Genomic DNA, 19,938 nt, shown 5'->3' with positions numbered 1-19,938 from the left:
CTAATATTATTTGGGACACGATCTTGGCTGCAAACTGCAGTGATGTTTATGATGTCGAAGTCATGGAAACATTGGACATTGGATCTGTTGGGTGTGACAGTGATGAGAATTTCCAAATTGCGGTTGACGATTCGCATACCGCAGCAACTTCTGTCGATCCTCCATACAAGTCAAGTCCTACAAAGCGGCGTAGAGCATCTAGTGAAGGTCCTACTGCCAAGCAAAAGTTCAAAGCCATTTCCTTGAGGACGAACGATTTTCACCAAGACAAGAAGACTTGGAAAACTGTCAAGTACATCATGTCAAAATGCTCGTTCCTTGGCAGTAATGAAGACTCGGCTCGGAAATCACTAAACCGTTGGCTCGAAGCACATCAAAGAGGAGGTAGTCGGGAGGAAAAGCAGCGAGATGTCTACGAGCATGTTTATGACAAGTTCATTAAAGCCAGAGACAATCGCGAAATCATCCATGACACTCGAATCAAGTACTGGGCAAACGCAAGAGCGAAAGAACTCGCTGGTATTCCGAATTTCAAAGCAAGCGACCGCTGGATTCAAAGATTCAAGCGCACCTACGACTTGACATAACGTAAAATCACGAAAATCATCACATGTTCAAAGTTGGTCAAAGAACCTAAACGAACCGAGGAATTGGGAGCATTCCGAGTGCGGGTCAATGGCAAGATCGAGCGGTGCGGTGTCGATAGCGTTTTCAACATGGATCACTCTGGTTTTCAACTGGAAATGCACACAGGACGTACTTTGGCAATCAAAGGTTCACTGCACATCGAAGTCGGTGTCCAAAACGTTGATTCTACAAAGCACAGTTACACAATTCAACCGATTCTGTGTGCTAACGGAACTTTACATCCAATGTTACTCATCGTACTCAAGGAAACATCTGGCAAAATTCCTGCCAATCCAAGACCATCCCTCGCAACATTTACAAATCTACGTTGTCGCCTCAAAGTCCGGGAAAATGACCAAGGAGCTCCTGGAAAAGTGGTGCAAAGATGTTTACCCCAACGCAGCACCTCGAGATCGAGTGTCGTGTCTGATCATCGACTCGTGGAAGCCATACGCGGACATTGATAGCATGTTTCCGACTGGAATGACTGTTGACATCCAACAAGTTCCCGAAGGATGTACGGACGAAGGACAGCCGCTTGATGTTCGCCACTTCCGTCAACGTAAAGTTTTCCAACGATACATCGAGGACCACATCTTGTTCGACGAGCCTGATATTGATTTGAAACAGCGGAATCAAATAATGAAACGGCAATCTTTAATACATCATCAACTGTGATCTCCTAGATTTCGTGATATGAACCGATCGGCTGGGACAAAGGCTGGCTTCGACGTCGGCGATGCTGGGACATTCATCCTCCCAAAAAGTTCTGCTTCGATCAAATTACAGGTGAATGTTTCACTTGTGATGTAGCTACTTTTATTGTATGTGCTTGGTGTAAAAAGAACTCGTGTTTCAGACATTTTTATTATGATCATCATTACCATGACAATCTTGAAGATTATGTCGAGTAGTATTACTGGATGAAATAGTGTACTTATTTTCTTTGCAACCGAAAATAAATAGTTTATGTTAGGCCCAGAGTAACCAAAATGCTCGTGTTGGTTAGCTATAGTTTACTACATCCTATGACACCTACATTGTTAACTTGCGCCTTCTAAGGGTCGAGAAGGAAGGATTAGAACTTTTCCGCATTTATTCTTGCTCCACCTGAACCGGAAGTCGAACGGGGTCAAATTGGGGGTTACATTACTGTACTCATAGAGTATTATTTGCGGATGTATAGAAATGAACCCTAACCACCCTGGGGAGGTCAGAATCGAACAGTTCTATAAAAGTTCCAACGACGTTTACTCCTAAACCAGGCTTTAGTCTGGCGAATGCCAACCCATTCCGCACATCGGGAGCTAAGGTCTACAATGTCCACTAGGTTTAGTCCCAAAAGGGGCGGGACAACTGTGTCGCGAACCTTGTGAGATAAAGGGTACGCCAGAAGCTATTATGCTGTTTCTAACAAAATGTTTGGGAACAGATGAAATATTTACGAGAAGAATTTTACATATACATGTATAGTGTATGACGTAATCACTATTGAATGAACGGTATAACAGCCTTCAGATTTTGAAAGTGAAACGAATGTAAATAGAAATCTGGACCCAGTACTGAAATGAAGCGTAATAGGAATGAAAACAACTGATCGTGGTATTATCGTAGTATTCTTGGCTACTTTAAAAGAGAAACGGATATGTTGTCGAAGGCTATTTGTTAGTGACGGTGAAAACGTGACCTAATGAGAGTGAAAGTCACTCTTTGGTTTCGCACCATATCATGTCAACGAGAAGGGATTCTGTTCATACACTAAACACGCCAGATGGTGCTTTAAGAAATTATCAGAAAGCAAAATTGCTATTGTTTCTATGGGGAAAATCCTAAATAAAACAGTAAAGACCGAATTGTTAAACCTTTTTTAATTAAACACCTTCGCATTGTTATTTGCGCTAGGTGAAGTTCCACAGCTCCCTAGTTTCGTTTGGTTATTATTGTTATTATGAGCAGGCTTATTACTGCGACAGAAGCAACATGTGCATGAGAGCTTTTCCTGTGGGTTGACCATCTATGTGTTTTTAGATTCCTGATCTTGGCGAGAAACGCTATTGCTTCACGAGTTTGTAGAGGTGTTGTCTCTGGAACGAGCACTATTCCTAACCTTCCTTTTGTCTCTTCTTGGAATTTGCGAGAATATTTCTCGGGATGTAGCCATACTGAAAGCAACTGTCAGAGTTTGACCATTAAAGTATGTTTCAAACTCTAGCTGTACTTTGTCTAATTTTTCTGCTAGAGTTTCGTCCATCGTTAACCGTGGCTTAGGCGAAGCAGAGGACGTAATTGTTTGTCGCAATCTCCTCTGCTGGAGCATTTGAGTTCTTTGATTCATCTCGGTCTCATTTACTACTTGATCAAAATCTTCAGTGTTATTTTCTTTCTTTTTTTGCCATTATGTGCTCTTGGAGTAAACCGCTAATTACATCCATTAAAAATTCTTTAAATGTAAGTTCCAATGTTAAATTGCTTGTTCAAATATAGCAGACATTCCATAAATATAGCACTTACTGGACGTCTAAACTCTTGATCAATATTCATCAACCACTGACATTTGGAATGCATTTGTGTCAAATTGTTTTAAAAAGGTAGTTTTTAAACCAAGCCAAGACTGGGAGGAATGCGTCTCGCTGGACGTATACTAATATAGAGGCAGGTCTGTTAAAGACAACGAAAAAAGTTCCAATTTTCGTGAATTAGACGAGTTAGAAAGGAGTGCCAATGTTTCAAAGTTTATTAGGAACCTATATGCGTTCTCTTGGAGCAAACCGGAATAAATCTCGAGAGAAGTAGGCAGAGTCGAGAAGGTTGCGAGAGAGATTTGTTCCACTTTACAGATAATCTCTTTGGAGGCATAGCAAAAAGAATAAGCTATAAAACTAAGTATGTAGGTCACTGTAGTACGACTAGCAAAGTAGAAAGCAAAAGCACAATATCACTTAAACACGTCAGGGTAGAAGCATACATACACCAAAATAAAATAAATAAATACATATACAGGTATAATAAAGAAAGAAATAGAAGTTCAACATTAAACACAGAAACAAATTTGTTAGTCCAATATAATAACAGTTTCCAGTCGAGAGTCGTGTGACGTTCTCCTCTTTCTTAATTATAAACGATTAGTAAGAAAAAAACAAGCAATATATCCTGCACCAAAAATGAATATTTATTACAGATATTTGATGAACCAAACAAACTACAAAACTACATACTTGTTAACTGAAGTAACAGTAAGAAATCATAAATTGAATCTCAATACTTGACACGTAATGGTAGCCTGTCTGGGAGACCATCCTTGATATTCGACATAACCATATTTGTTTCCGTAAATAGAATACGCTGTTGCACCTCATATGAGTAGTAAAGTTTTTCTTATACATACAAAAATTCTTCAATTTTCAGCATCTGCTCTTTTCTCCTCGCACCAAGCCTAGTGACCAGCTACAAGTCCTCTCTTGAAGGACAAACCAAGGAGATGAGATCCAAAATAATAAGAACCAAGTGAATAAGCTCCAAGCGAATAAGATAATCCGTTAGTAAAATCTAAGCTTTTATACTGTTTCTCCCTGTGTTTGTATCACTTTCTTTTTATGCTGGTTACGTATTCTTGAATTGAACATAGGACATCCGCCTTTCTTTTCTAAATGTACCCTTCAATTTCTATGATGGCTAAATAATCATTTTATACCAAATATAAAATATTAGAAGAGATGTTTTAAAACTTTTCCTACTTTTTACAATAAAAAATTTAAATAACGTTACACTATCATGATCTTGAGGGTTTCGCAGAAAATTTTAAATAGTGAGATATGTAATGTTCTGTATCATTGAAGAGATCATTGAAAAACAAACAGCTTTTATAGGAAAAATTTTGGTAATAACACTGTTTGCGAAATAGCAACAATTTAATTGTTAATTTCTGCACTGTCAAATAAAACGTCCAATGGTTATGAATTGCTAACGCTTGGAGACAAAATTAAACAAAAAGTCGGATAGGAAAATTCCCGATGACGCATCGAATTCAGTACCCTTCTTGATGCACAAGGCCCCTTTTCATTGGGACCCTCAAACATTATAAGTCGTAAGGTATATAATTTATTACTTCATTGAGAGCATAATGGAAAAACAAAATAACTCATAGGAAGAAGTTTTTCGTGTAGAGTATCGTTTACAAAATGGACATCATTTAACTGTGAATTTTATCATGAAAGAATTCAGATTTCAATAGTAGTAACTTCATAAACGGTGCCCCCCACGACAAACTATTACCTATAAAAGTTCTTTGATTTCCCACTATCCTTACAATGATGAGTGTCAAGTCACATACCGTGGCATTTCATTTATTGATGCTCTCTGAGCCCCATGACAAGGGACTCTGTAGTATAAAGGAAGCACTCTACTCGTTGCAATTTCTGAAATTTTCCTATTTCACTGCAGACTACGGGAACTTACAATGTTTAAAAGAATATATAAATTATTATCATTAATAAAAACTAAGTTCTTATTTCAACTTCTTCTCCAACCTATTACTTGGATACACTCATATCGTAAACAAGCAACAATGACAGATGAAGATTTATCTGAATGGATATAGGGTCATTTAGGGAGATTTCGACACTCAGATCTCGACATTTTGTTTGACAAATCTCGAAGGTTTGACAAAGCTAATGGTCATACACGCAAGCGCGAAAAAGACATTCTGTACATGGAAGGTTAGTGTCGGTTCTCAGTGACAAGTTACATATGCAGAGAAATTAATTTTGCCTGTTGCAAAGGAAACAGACGTCTCTAAAATAGGCACTAAGCCTAAAGCTTTATTTAAGAAAAAATATTCATATTATAAGTTCCAGTACGTCAAAAATAAGGTATAGTGGTAATACATGTTGAAAGGAGCCAAAGGATTGGTATTATGATAGAGTGCACCCTCTGTATGCATGAGTGTCAGGCTGACACACATTGCTTGTTACAGTAACAATACGTGACAGCTTTTGTTAATCAATGCATTTAGGGGATAAATCGACAGTGATTGTAGGGAGATTTTGCAATGTAGTTCCTTTGTTATAAGGAAAGTCATCAGACGAAAAGACTACCGTCTGGATCATCTTAGTGTATACATCATAAGTTTTAGGTTACATAAAAAAAAAAAAAAAAACACTTTCTCAGCTTCTGGGTCATTTAGTCCGGTGTAAGCCTAATGGTGAAGTACCTTTGGTTTTAGATGAGCACAGTACATGTGTCAAAGATCCTGAGGTATTAAAGAAAGCATCTAATGCTCCCACTACACAGTACACAAAATTGTCATCCTTAATGTCTTTCTTCCGCAGTTTGAAAAACAATTTCAACTCATGGCAACTTCGTTCGTAGGAACCCTGGCAAAATGTGAAAGAAAACCATGAGAAAGTCAGTTTCAGTTGGAAGAAATCAGCCTCTGTTGGATTATTCGCATATGGATTCTGAAAATGATTGTGTTAAATTGGGATTTTGATTATTAATTATTATGCGTAGTGAAATATTGAAAGTAATCTGTTGCAAAACAGCTTGAAAACAAAATTTGTTATTAATAAGCTTACTTTGTTTCAATGTTATTGTATTTCAACTTAGGTTGTAATGAATCGCAGCAAAGTTTGCAAATAAGTCATATGTAGATAATAGAAACCTTACATCTAGTATTTCATTGCGTTTTATATTTGTTGTAAAGGACACTGTTTTAAAAGATGTGAAGGATTTCATTGTTTATAGGGGAGACCGGGGCTGGTTGGCAGCAGGGGCTGGTTGACGAACTACATATAACTCCTTCATTAATTAACATAATGAGCTGTTGCTGCTGTCATAAAAATGCGACCTATGGATGCAGCTGCCACCTTCATATGGAATTTGTAACTTGCGGATTATGGCGTCTATTAGATAAAGTGTGTTTTTGCCAGTCTGAAGTATTTTTTTTCTTCGTTCTCCGTTACATCACAGAATCGTCACTACTTGGAGTACAGAGGTAACCAATATAGCATTAGTTAGATCTGAACTTTGTTTTTATGGATATTCAAACAATAAAACATAAATGCCAAACAATTGCTGAGTAATTACGACTTTGTTGCACAACATGGGCTTGGGATTAGTTGGCGTATAATACAGTATTTGGGGTTGGTTGGCAAGTGCGCCAAACAACCCCGTATGGAATTTTATTTCATTTTACTTTTATTGTTACATTGTTTGTTTTATTTGCATGTTGTTTACAGTTCTACCAATCTTTTACTTCAATGTTATAGAATAGCATGCAGGTATTATATTACTGTCAAAATTTAGAAATCGAGATAAGACTGTATGCCGGACTCTGAATTTTATGAATAGGCCTAATTCTCAGGGTCAAGAATATTTTGTATGTGCTCTTTTGTTACAAAAATAGAGGCCTAATTATTGCTTTTTTCTTCTTTGTGGAAAGTAGGAAATAAACTGCATTTCTCGATAATTCAGTTAAAACATATCTTAGTTTCTCTTAGCTACTTTGTGAACAGCGGGAAATAATATGAAGAATTAACCTACAACAAATCATATTAAAACTGATGTGGTTTGATAATCTTGTAGCTTTCAATGTCATGACAACCAAGCTAGAATGAAAGAAAGAAGTTTTCATATTTCATAATGCTGATTCTTTTAAATGTTGTGAATAAAAGTCATTTCAAACTTCAAGTAGCCCACTTCATTGCAATATATATAATAGAATTTAGAAAAATAACGTTTATTTCTAATAAATCCAATTTTTGTTTGTGTTTTGGTATATTTAAAAAGTATGCCAAGTAGCCCCACAATATCAGCCAACCAGCCCCTTACTAGGGTCGGTTGGCATACTCCGTTTTAAAAGAAAGAAAAATTTATTTCTTGAAAACTGTAAGCAACAAAACAAAAACAAAAATTGAATTTATTAGAGGAAACATTGGTCTGTCCGTACACATCCATTACATTGCAATACAGTGCACCATCTGCTCATTAAAAAAATAAAGAATGAAACGTTCGCCAACCAGCCTCGGTCTCCCCTATAGTGTGGACACTAGGGTGGAACGAAAAAAACAAGTTCTGATTTTTAATTTGTAATAGCACGGAAAAGTTGCCTTTTGGTGTAGATAAGATAAAAATGAAATATGAAAAATATTGGAGCACGTCTTGAGGTGCCGCAAGGAGGATAAATTTTCATAAAATTGCAATTTTCGTTGTATTTTAATTTTTTTTAAAAAAGAAGTTGTCAAATATTTTTTATTTCAAATACTGTCAAATAAGCAACTTTATGTCAAAAAGACACACACACACACACACACACACACATATATATATATATATATATATATATATATATATATATATATATATATATTATCTTTTTGGATTAAGTCTTGAGGTGCCGCAAGACCAATAAAATTTTGTAAAAACACACTTTAGAAGCTAAATTTAATGACATTTTGCCAATAGGAGTTGGCAACAGTGTTTCCGTGTGGTGACAAACTCAGGTTAGATGTCAGTAGCTTTACCGAGTTCAGTTGAGTTGGAGTCTATTGCGTAACAGAACAACGTAATATTTTGTTAGTTTCTGTGCTACTTTATTGTTGTGAGTTAAAATGGCTCAGTTTAAACAAGTGAATACAAGACAAATGTCGGAATGTCCTACTTTTCGAAGATTTAGTGATATGTATGAAGTTGTACGCCTACTTACGAAGATGTAATGAAGTGCTACTGTTTTATTAGACATAATTTCAAAGTTGCGTCAGGGAAGTATCCTACTGTAAGTGAAATATGTGAGACTTTAGTTCCTAAAATAGAACAAATATGGTCAAGAGCTTCTATTCCCACTGTTTCTAACCTTAGAATTTCACAATTGATAAAAGTTAGTCATGCTAAATATAGGAATTTATTAAGGTCCAAAAGTAGAAAAGGGTCAGATAAGTTTGACTCGAACCTCGCAAAATTTAGAGAAGCTAAACGTTTATTTGATATTGCTGCCTGCGAGTGTCGAAACTTTGATACTTGTAGTTGTATAGAAGAAATAAAAGCACGTCTTTTAGAACAAGACTTTCAAAAAGATCAACGCTCTACCAGGAAAATGGTTATGAGTAATGTTGATAGAACTATCACAAGCGCTTTGAAGGAGAAAGAAGCAAGAAAAAGTAAAGAAGCACAGAAAACAGTTAAGTTTAATCAAGAACGGACCCAAAGTAGTAGTGTAACAGAAACGGTTACTGACGACATTGACAGCACTGAAGACACAATAGACCTGACTTTTGAAGAGCAGCTACCAGGCCCTTTTAAACTGTAAAAAGATAAGCACTCAAATGCGTATGAAATTGACACCTGTAGCTTCCATTTGTGACCGTACCGGAATATCAGATAGAGCTGTTTCAGCTATAACTAGTGCTGCTTTACAGGACTTGGGTTTAATCACAGGGGAAGAGAAAACCAAAGTAATAGACAATATGAAAATTAGACGAGTAAAATAAAAAAAATCAAAGAAATGTCATTAATGATAGTCTTTATCAGATAATTGAATATGAGGATTGTTTTTTGATGGAAGAAAAGACAAATCAATTGTTCAAGAAAAGAAAGGAACTAAGTTATACAAAAACGTTATTTCAGAAGAGCACGTTTCACTAACAGAGGAACCAAACTCAAAGTTTTTAGGTCACGTAACACCTAAATCTGGCACTGGAAAGGACATAGACGACAGTATACTGGAGTTTTTTTGAGGATAGAGAACACAACGAACAACTTTTGAACTTTACCGTTATTGGGTGTGATGGAACCGTTGTAAATACTGAACATAATAATGATGTGATTTCTTCGATGGAAAATAAAATAGGAACACCTTTATAATGGTTAGTTTGTTTGTTCCACGGAAATGAGCTACCTTTGCGACATCTTTTCTATCATTTAGATGGTAAAACGAAGGAACCTAATGAATTTAAAGGCGAAATAGGTCAGCAGGTGCAAAACTGTACTAATCTTGCTGTGGTTACTTTCTTGCCAATTGAAAATAACCTTCCTCTTTTGGAGAACATAAATGATTTCAAGTACGGATCGAAAATATTTGTTGGATATGTGTATCGCTGTATCAAGTGGAAATTGTTCGCTAGATTTATCTTTAAGAAACCCTGGAAAACTTGTTCACTCCAGGTGGCTTACATTAGCAAACCGTATACTTAGATTGTATGTGGCAACTGAGAACCTTAAGACTCTAGCTGTGTACATTGTAAAAGTGTATGCACCTATGTGGTTTAACATTAAGTTCAAACCTTCATGTACTTATAGTTCCAAACATCTATTTAAGCTTATCTCATATTCACGCTATCTCTCTGATGATTTCAAGAACGTTCTAGATCCAGTTATTAAAAGAAATGGCTACTTTGCTGCTGCAGAAAATCTCCTTTTGTCCATGCTATGTGATGAGTGCAAAACTGTAAGAGAACTCGGCGTTTACGACGTGTTTTAAAAGCAAGAACAGAAAATAGAGGCGGATTCAGGAAGTTTAAAGTTCCACAGATAAACTTTGACGCAAAGGTTTTATCGACATGATATCATGGACCGAAAATGACGTAACTGAACCCCCGTTGGTAAAACATGTTCCCAGTACTTCTCTCAAAGACTTTATAAGGAAGACATCTGAAGCTCAAGCAAATAGTCAAGTGGACCTGCTTATCGACTTTCCCCGGCTTCCTTATTACACGCAAGCAGTGAAAAGAGTTGTGAAACTGGTGATCGAATCGGCTCAAAATGTCTGTGGTTCATTCGCAAGCAAAAATATATATCACCAAAAATTGACTCACGTAAGAACATGCCAAAATTTGATTTTTTAAAAAAGTTTAATGTGTCAATGAAGTAGAAACAAACATTTTGCAGCTGTAACATTTGTAATCATTGTGGGTATTTTAAACGATATAAAATGAACTTTCAATGTCTTTAAAAGTGTATTATGATATTTTTTACGTGTATTCTAATAAAAAATATATGTAATTGATGCCACGAGCTTTTATTTCAACCTCATTTACTACTACTTGTTACAGCAATAATAGTTCCCAAAAATTTCAAAATCAGCAAAAATACAAACCTTTTCACAATAATGTTTTTAAAGTATATTTTGTAATTAATATTTTTTCCAATTCTAATACTTATATATGAATTTACAACTACCTTTTGTAGCATTACATGTACGAGAAAACAATAAAAAATAATTTACCAAAGTTCATAATTTTTCAATTTCTAATTTCTTTTTACAAAGTTTAAGCTCTTTGCGGCACCTCAAGATGTTGCAGTATAACAACCAAATTATTTCTTCTTCTTTTCGAACCTAAAAGGCAACTTTTCCGCACTATTACAAAACTTAAAAAAATAAAAAAAAGGCCATTTTCGTTCCACCCTAGTGGACACCTCCTATAGTAAGTGTCGATTTCTCCCGCAAGACTTCCAAAATCTACTGATCCGTACCATTCCGTTTATGTGTTCTTGCATTTGCAAGTACTGCATTCACGGGGAAGATTTTGTGTTTTATAGCAAGGTCAAGGATTACTGACGAGTATTATCGCTTTCGCACAATAAAATTATCGTTAACTTTCACAGTAGAGTCGAGTTGTTTCTTTACGTATCGAAATGTCTCTAAATGACCCTATTTACAACAAAAGATACCCCAAGATACAGTACTTCGTACTTTTTTTTTACTTATTATATATTCATGACCTTTCAAAACGCTAACAAACGTATAAGCTATGCAATATATCATATATATGTGAATGACGACCAGACAGGAAATCCATAAAATATTCGAAAATTATTAACAAACTTAAATTATGACCTGCAGAACATCGCGATGTGATAAAGAAAAAAACGCACTAGAAACCAACCCGAATGAACCTTAAGTTAAGAGAATTATGTTAAAAACACACTTTAATAGTATCCGAAATGTGTCCAGAAATACTTGTTGATAAAGTAGTAAATAGAGCTATTTTTGATAAAACATTTGAACTGGAAAGGTCACGTTGATTATATACAAAGAGAAGCTTCCACCTGTCTTCATTCCATAAGTAAACTGAAAAAGGTTCCAATGATCGCATAAAAAATAAATTACTGGAAAGCTTAGTGCTTTCTAGAATAGAATATTGCAATACGGTTTATTTAGATTTGAGTGAACATCTATCGGAATAATTCAAAATGCTTGCGTCCGTTATATAGGTTAACTTCGGCAAATAACGCCAGTCGGGTAGTAACGTCATTTAAAATTTTCCACAGTGTTAGCATGATCACGGGTCCGTGAGGCGATTTTGAGTGTGTGTTATAACCAGTGCTGCCTGTTGTCTTTAGAGACACAGAGACTAGAGGCCAGTCACGGGTGAGTAGAGATAAAGCAGGGAACAAGTGTTGATGTGGCAGCCGCGGAGCAGAGGAAATTGCTCGGAAATTTTTAATGCGTCAAATGAGGTTGACGAATTGTTTCTGTAAAAGTAAGATATTACTATTACTAAAGGTATGCGTTGATAGGACCATATTTGATAACAGTATGATATAGATAATATATGCAGGACCGCTTTTCTTGGTATGGAAAGAATGGTAAAAACAAAGTATATTGCTTCTGAAAATAACGCCGCTATCGCGTCGGGAAATAACGGCACTCCACCACTCCATCTAATCGTTAATCGAAACTAATAGTTGTGTTAAAAAATTTGCTTTTCTGTCGAAGTGGCTATGAAATGTGAGACGTCTTATGTTTTGTTCATTTTCTTTTCCAGATGGGAAGGAAACCATAACATACGGGCCAGATAATCGGAAAATGATTTACTTCAAGCTATCACGGCGGCCATCGAGCAGGGTATGAAAATTAGGCTTCTTGTGTATTTAACATTCCTCGCAGAACGTTAAAAGACTGGGTAAAATGAAAGAACAAAAGCTCATTCGAAAACTTAGTCGCAGCTCTGTATTGCCACAACAACTGGAAGAAGAATTAAAACAGAGAATAATTCGTTTACAGACAGTTGGATTTGGTTTAACTAGAAAAGATGTTTGTGAGGCTGCGTATAGAATATGTGAAGAGAACGCCATAACTAATCCATTTCGTAGAGATAGAGCCAAAAAAGATAGGTTTCACGCCTTCATGGCAAGACACCCGAATATCACGTGCAGAAAGGCGGAAAATTTGAGCTATGGTGGACTCATGCGTTTCATCGGAACTATAGTGAACGAATTTTATACGCTACTAGAAAATACACTTAATGCTAAGGACTTACGTGACAATCCTAAACTTATTTACAATGGAGATGAAACTGGGCTACAACAGCAGCCTAAATATTCTGGCACAGAAAGGGATCAAGCGTGCCACACATGGCGGAAAAGGTGAAACTGTGAGTGTTATTGCGTGCAGCAAGCATCACGTTCGAATTGGATCCCTCCAACGGTGTTATACAAGGTAAAGTACGGGAAAAAAGAGTTTGAACTTCCTCCAGGTATAGTCAAGACGTTCTATTGGTCCCCAACCGGCTTACTGTGTACTCAAGCAGAAAACTTACCCTAACCGCCCTCATAAATAACACTCGAAATAAGCCATAAACGGCACGTGTTTAGTGTCGAGGTGATACGTTGTTGTCATCGCTAAACTTATTTTATATTATCGATGGATACATTATGCAGTAACAATAATAATAATAATAATAATAATAATAATAATAATAATAATAATAATAATCATTAAAGGAATTCAATATAATAGTATGGAGAAGGGCGGTCAAGGACGTATTTCTGGGAGTGGCAAAGAAAGATTGCATTTTTTTCTCATCGGGCTTTTGCGCACTGATGTCCTACGTGGGGGGAAGGAAAGGGGCGAACCACTTAACATGTTTGGTTTGTACAGCGGTGGACACTTCTAAATGGTACAGCCATATGGAGATTTACGGCTAAGGTGTACCATTTAGAAGTGTCCACCGCTGTACAAGCGTTATCGTTATGAAAGTTACACAATATTAACAATATGCTATATCTAAGAGTAAAATAAGCACACATCATGAAACTATTTTTTTTTCATTACAACATATCCAAATTGAACTGAAATAAAATGAAATATTCCAGTTTAGCGTCCCATAATTATGAACTTTAAGCTAAGGGAGACGGGAGGAGGATGCAACGAAAATAAAAGTAACGAAAAAAGTAGATATATCTGTCCCTCTGCGAAGACTAATGAAGAATCAGTAAGCAAGAGGGTGAAAATTGCAACATCGCGTTCTTTTTCAGCAGGACAACTGGAAGGTCACCCTCAACTGGAAAGACCTGTTGAATTATCCCTCCCATGCAACAAAGCAACATGTGGTTTTCTTCAATGGTGTTCCGTTTCCTTTGAAGCCGCCTGGGGACGGTGTGAGCGATTTTACTTTAGCACCTATGCAATGGCACCAAGAGCTATGCTACAAATTAAGAATTCCGTACATTTCTAGATCATTCCAATAAACACCGGAAGTAGTACGGACAGCACTTCGCCCGCCTGGTCAGCAAAAAATTTTACCGCCTTTTTAGGCACGTCTCTAGTCACATGGTACCCCCTAACCACGCCCCGCCGCGCCCCCTTACCCACCCCTAACCACTACCCCACCCCTCTCGGCTCCTTCCCTTCCAGCCACACCCCCTCTCCGCCACGCCTCCCTAGGTTGATTGGATGATAACATCTTTAAGGACATTCTCTTAGGTCACATGGTTTAAAGGAAGGACTCTTAAACGACTAAGATGATCACCCTACGCTGATTGGTTCATAGAACATATGTCACATCTGATTGTCTGATAGTAACAACACTTTCATAACCACGTCCCTAGGTTGTCTGGACGATAACAACACTCTCATTACCCCGCCCTCAAGTGACCATGTGTTTGCCACGACGCCTGTTATTGATACTATTTATTCCCTTTGATGAGGTAACTTATTGTCCCATGTTGTGTCTTGAAGGTTAAAGGAGACTGAATAATTATAGAAGAATTGCTGGAAGTAAAAGAATGTGGAAAGACAATAAAAATCCAAGAAAATTACCGACACAATACTGACTACACAACCTCAAACGGGCTACGGTCAAACCAGGAACCTCTCACTGCAGAGATAAACGCTTTAACACCGTACAGAGTTAACAAGAAATAAATGATTTTTTAGTTTAACGTCTCACGACCCTTTTGGCTAATGGAAACGGCGATTAAAATAAGTGAATGACGATGAAAGAATTGATAGTATGATAAACTGAGAAGAAACAGGAATAACTCGAGAGAATCCACGTACACGACGTTGTCTACCACAAAGTTACAAGGCCTGGGAATCGAACCAGGGGATTCCACGCACCAGAGGCTATCTTTAACACCCAGAGGCTATCTTGCGTAGTATTTATCTTACTATTCATTTTATTTTTCTATATGTAAGTATTTACAAAGGAATTACGATAAGGGATCAGGAATAAAGAATATACATTCTTCTTTGTATTCTCCCTGAAATAAAAATAAATCCATCTTATTACCTGTAAATGCATTCCTTACGCTTATTCAATGGAATATGACGTTGTAATGAAATTGCGTCATGGATCATGTGAATTCTATTAGATTGCTCCTATTATGTTTCAGGCATTCGAATAGATCAGACTATTCTGTATTATCTTGTAGTGAGTGTGTATCACTATATATGATAAACAAGGTGTAGAAAGCGAGATTTTATCAAGTTAAGTATTATTATTATTATTATTATTATTATTAATAATAATAATAATAATGATAATAATAATAATAATAATAATAATTATTATTATTATTATTATTATTACCACCACTACTACTACTACTACTACTACTAATAATAATAATAATAATAATAATAGGGCTCTAATAATAATACTACCTTGGTGTCGGACTTCATCGAGGTACTCGAGGGACACGAGGGAGTAAAAATATTCAATCGAGGGAGTAAAAATAATTACTCGAGGGAGTAAAAGTAATTACTCGTGGAGTAAAAGTATTCAATCGAGGGAGTCGAGGGAGTAAAAATAATCACTCGAAGGAGTGAAATTCATCACTCCAGGCAGCTGACCAAGTAAAAATCATCACTCGAAAGAGAGGAGGGAGTAAAATATTCACTCAAGGAAGTCGAAGGAATAAAAATATTCATTCGAGGGAGTAAAAATATTCACTCGAGGGAGTAAAAATAATCACTCAAAGGAGTCGAGGGAGTAAAAATATTCAATCGAGGGAGTCGAGGGAGTAAAAATAATCACACCAAGGAGTGAAATTCATCACTTGCGGCAGTTGAGCGAGTAAAAATAATCACTCGAAAAAAAGGAGAGAGTATAAATATTCACTCGAGCGAGTCGAGGGAATAAAAATATTCATTCGAGGGAGAAAAATGATCAGTCGAGGAAGTAAAAATATTAACACGAGGGAGTAAAAATATTCAATTGGGGAAGTCGAGAGAGTAAAAATAATCACACTAAGGAGTAAAATTCATCACTTAAGGCAGTTGAGCGAGTAAAAATCATCACTCGAAAGAGAGGAAGGAGTCAAAATACTCACTCGAGGGAATTGAGGGAGTAAGAATAATGACTCGAGGGAGTCGTAGAAGCAAAAATATTCACTAGAATGAGTCCAGGGACTAAAAGTATTCCCTCAATGGAGTGAGAAAAAATATTCACTCGAGGGAGTCAAAAGAGTAAAAATATTGAGTCGAGGGAGTAAAAATAATCACTCAAGGGAGTCGAGGGAGTAAAAAAATTCAATCGAAGGAGTCGAGGGAGCAAAAATAATCACTCGAAGAAGTGAAATTCATCACTCGAGGCAGTTGAGCGAGTAAAAGTCATCACTCGAAAGATAAAAGGGAGTCAAAATATTCACTCGAGCGAATTGAGAGAGTAAGAATAATGACTCGAGGGAGTCGTAGAAGCAAAAATATTCACTAGAATGAGTCCAGGGACTAAAAGTATTCCCTCAATGGAGTGAAAAAAATTATTCACTCGAGGGAGTCGAAAGAGTAAAAATATTGAGTCGAGGGAGTAAAATTATTCACTCGAGGGAGTCGAAAGAGTAAAAATATTGAGTCGAGGGAGTAAAAATATCCACTCGAGGGAGTAAAAATAATCACTCAAGGGAGTCGAGGGAGTAAAAAAATTCAATCAAAGGAGTCGAGGGAGCAAAAATAATCACTGGAAAGAGTGAAATTCATTAGTCGAGGCAGTTGAGCGAGTAAAAATCATCACTCGAAAGAGAGGAGGGGTAAAATATTCACTTGAGGGATTCGAGGGAATAAAAATATTCATTCGAGGGAGTAAAAATGATCACTCGAGGGAGCCGAGTGAGTAAAAATATTCACTCGAGGGCGTAAAAATAATCGCTCAATAGAGTCAATTGAGTAAAAATAATCCCTCTAGGGAGTCGAGGGTGTACAAATATTCACTCGACGGAGAAGAGGGAGTAAACATAGTCATTCGAGGGAATCGAGAGAGGAAAAATATTCTCTCGAGGGGGTCTAGGGATTATAAATAATCACTCGAGGGAGTCGAGGTAGTACAAATAATCACTCAAGGGAGACGATGGTGTACAAATCATCATTCGAGGTAGATAAGGGAATAAAAATATTGACTCGTGGGAGACGAGGGACTAAAAGTATTTGTTCACTCGAGGGAGTAAAAATATTCACTTGAGAAAGTCGAGAAAGTAAAATAATCATTCGAAGAAGTAGAGGGAGTAAAAGTAATTACTCGAGTTAGTCGAGGGATTAAAAATATTCACCCGAGGAGGTCAATGGAGTAAATATATTCACTGGGGGAGGCGAAGGAGTAAAAATAATGACTCGAGGGAGTAAAAATATTCACTGGAAAGAGTCGAGGAACTAAAAACATTCGTTCACTCGACGGAGTGAAAATATTTACTCGTGAGAATCGAGGGAGTAAAAATATTAACTTGAGAAAATCGAGGGAGTAAAAATAATCACTGGAGGGAGTCGAGAGAGTAAAAATAACCACATGATCGAGTCGAGGGAATAAAAATAATCGCTCGAGCAGAGGTGTCCACTTCGACCTAACCTCACTCCATGCTCACAAACTCATATCGATCTCACACTCACCTCACCGGTCAGACTTCACGCTCACTCAACCTCACGCTCACAGCACCAGTCTGACCTTACGCTCACTCGACCTCACGCTCACATCATTAATCTGACCTCACGCTCACATCACCAGCCTGACCTCACGCTCAGTCAACCTCAGGCTTACAACATCATTCTAACCTCACGCTTACGCTCACCTCACTAGTCTGACCTTACACTTAACTTACACTTACTTCGTGAGGCTGAGGTCGAGTGAGAGTGAGTTCCGAACTCTTGAGCGCCGATTTCATGAGTGTGGGCACAGCTCCTCCCGCTAGCCTATTGGCTAGCACTCGTACGTTTGGTGTACAGGGTCGTGGGTAGGACCTGCGATATTCCGATGTATCGATCGATAGTTTGAAATGTCGTGATTTTTCGATGTCGGTTTTTTGATAGTTTTCAGTATTTGGATAGTTTTGGATGTTTTCTTGTTTTGAATATCAAGGTATACCGATACCACTTTCTCAGCATAACGAAAACTATTCATATAACACGACCTAGACATTCAATACATCAACGTTCTCTGTTCCACAGGATTACTACCTAATACAACCAAATATGACAAAAACAAATCGATTTATCAGGATCAGCCAAGTGGGATTTACAATATTGTAATATTAGTTCGTACCCCTGTACCCCGAGAAAACCCACGCACACGATGTTTGTCCACCACAAAGTCTACTTGGTGGGGACCGGGATCGAACCCGGGTCCCTACGCACCAGAGGTGAACGCTCTACTACTGAGCCACCGCGGCCCCCAAAAAAGTCAAAGTTCAATAATAATAATAATAATAATAATAATAATAATAATAATAATAATAATAATAATAATAATAATAATAATAAAGTAAAAATCAAGCTCTCCAATAAATAATTTATTTTACAAATCTATGGCTTGAATCATTGGTAGAAGTTAAGTGAAATTTTAACCTTATACTTGCAGTAGGCATTTTGCATAGAACCGGTGCGTATGATTCGCTCCGCCTCCTTCCCTAATTTCTCTTTCGCATGTTACCCTTGACATATGCCACCTTACCAATCTCTATCTAGATAAATTTCAACAGTCCAAACAGTTATTCTGGTCATTTTAGAGACACCCTCGGTAGTTTCAATATTAAAACTATTACATACAGTCGAAAATTCGAAACGAATTTCTTGTATTATTGAACTAGCTCGTATTGTAAAACTCAAATTAATCATTCTCTGTAAATTTACTAAAAAAATGAATTTGTAACAATTCAAATCGTTCCTTACAGGATAAAAAATGAAAATGCATTACAATTTGTAAAAAAAACGAAGATATTTATAAAATAAGTTTTTTCTATATTATTATTTTGCATTGTTAAAATTTTGTTCATCGACGGGGGAGGGGAGCGCCAAACGCTTTTGGGCCTAGGGGCGACAAAACATTAGGTCTAAATCCGGCTCTGGTCGAACACTAAAAATAAATCAATCATCGGTGTTTGTCCGACTAATATTACATAAATGGTACAAGTTATCTCCGTTTTGGATAAAATATAGATGAAGTATAGCTTTAGGAACATATGTGAGCTAGTTGCATCTTCCTAAGTTGTTCCGCTCTCGGAACAACGATTAAAGGCACATTTACCATAGTAATACAAAACATTTATTTGTAGCTGTTCTGCGTAGTTATATTTATACAAAAACAATTACTTGCTAACTATATGAATTTTATTTCCAAGTAGATAGTCGGTGTATATGAAATTCTACATACTTATCAAGATGTAATAATGTCTCCCAAATACTCGTCCAGAAAATATGTAAATTCTATTTTCTATAATATTTGGAGCAGGCAGGAGTGCCCACAGGCTAGGTTTAGGGCGTTGGTTGCACCCGTAAGACTTTTTTTTGGGGGGGAGGGCATATTTTCTTTCACAATGACAGAATCGCACTTTTAATTATACTATAATTTTCCTTTTAAGAACGGCAACTATGAAGGTGAATAAATGTATTGTCTGTGCTTGAAAAAATAAAATTATGACGGAAGGTGGAAGAAAAGACTGTATAGACTGATCCTGTTTAGAAAGAATGGACAAAGGCTACTAAGTGACGTAGCCTGCAATGTATTCGATATTCAACCCGTTTGGAAACTCATTGGGGAGGGGGAATATCACTAAGAATTTAAGCATTCTGTTTTGGGGGCGAATAGTATATTCGGGGGGAAATTGCGCCCA

The sequence above is a fragment of the Thermobia domestica genome, chromosome 3, assembly GCF_964235325.1.
Source record: "Thermobia domestica chromosome 3, izTheDome1.hap1.1, whole genome shotgun sequence".
Lineage (NCBI taxonomy): Eukaryota > Metazoa > Arthropoda > Insecta > Zygentoma > Lepismatidae > Thermobia > Thermobia domestica.
Note: the sequence above shows the minus strand (reverse complement) of the source record.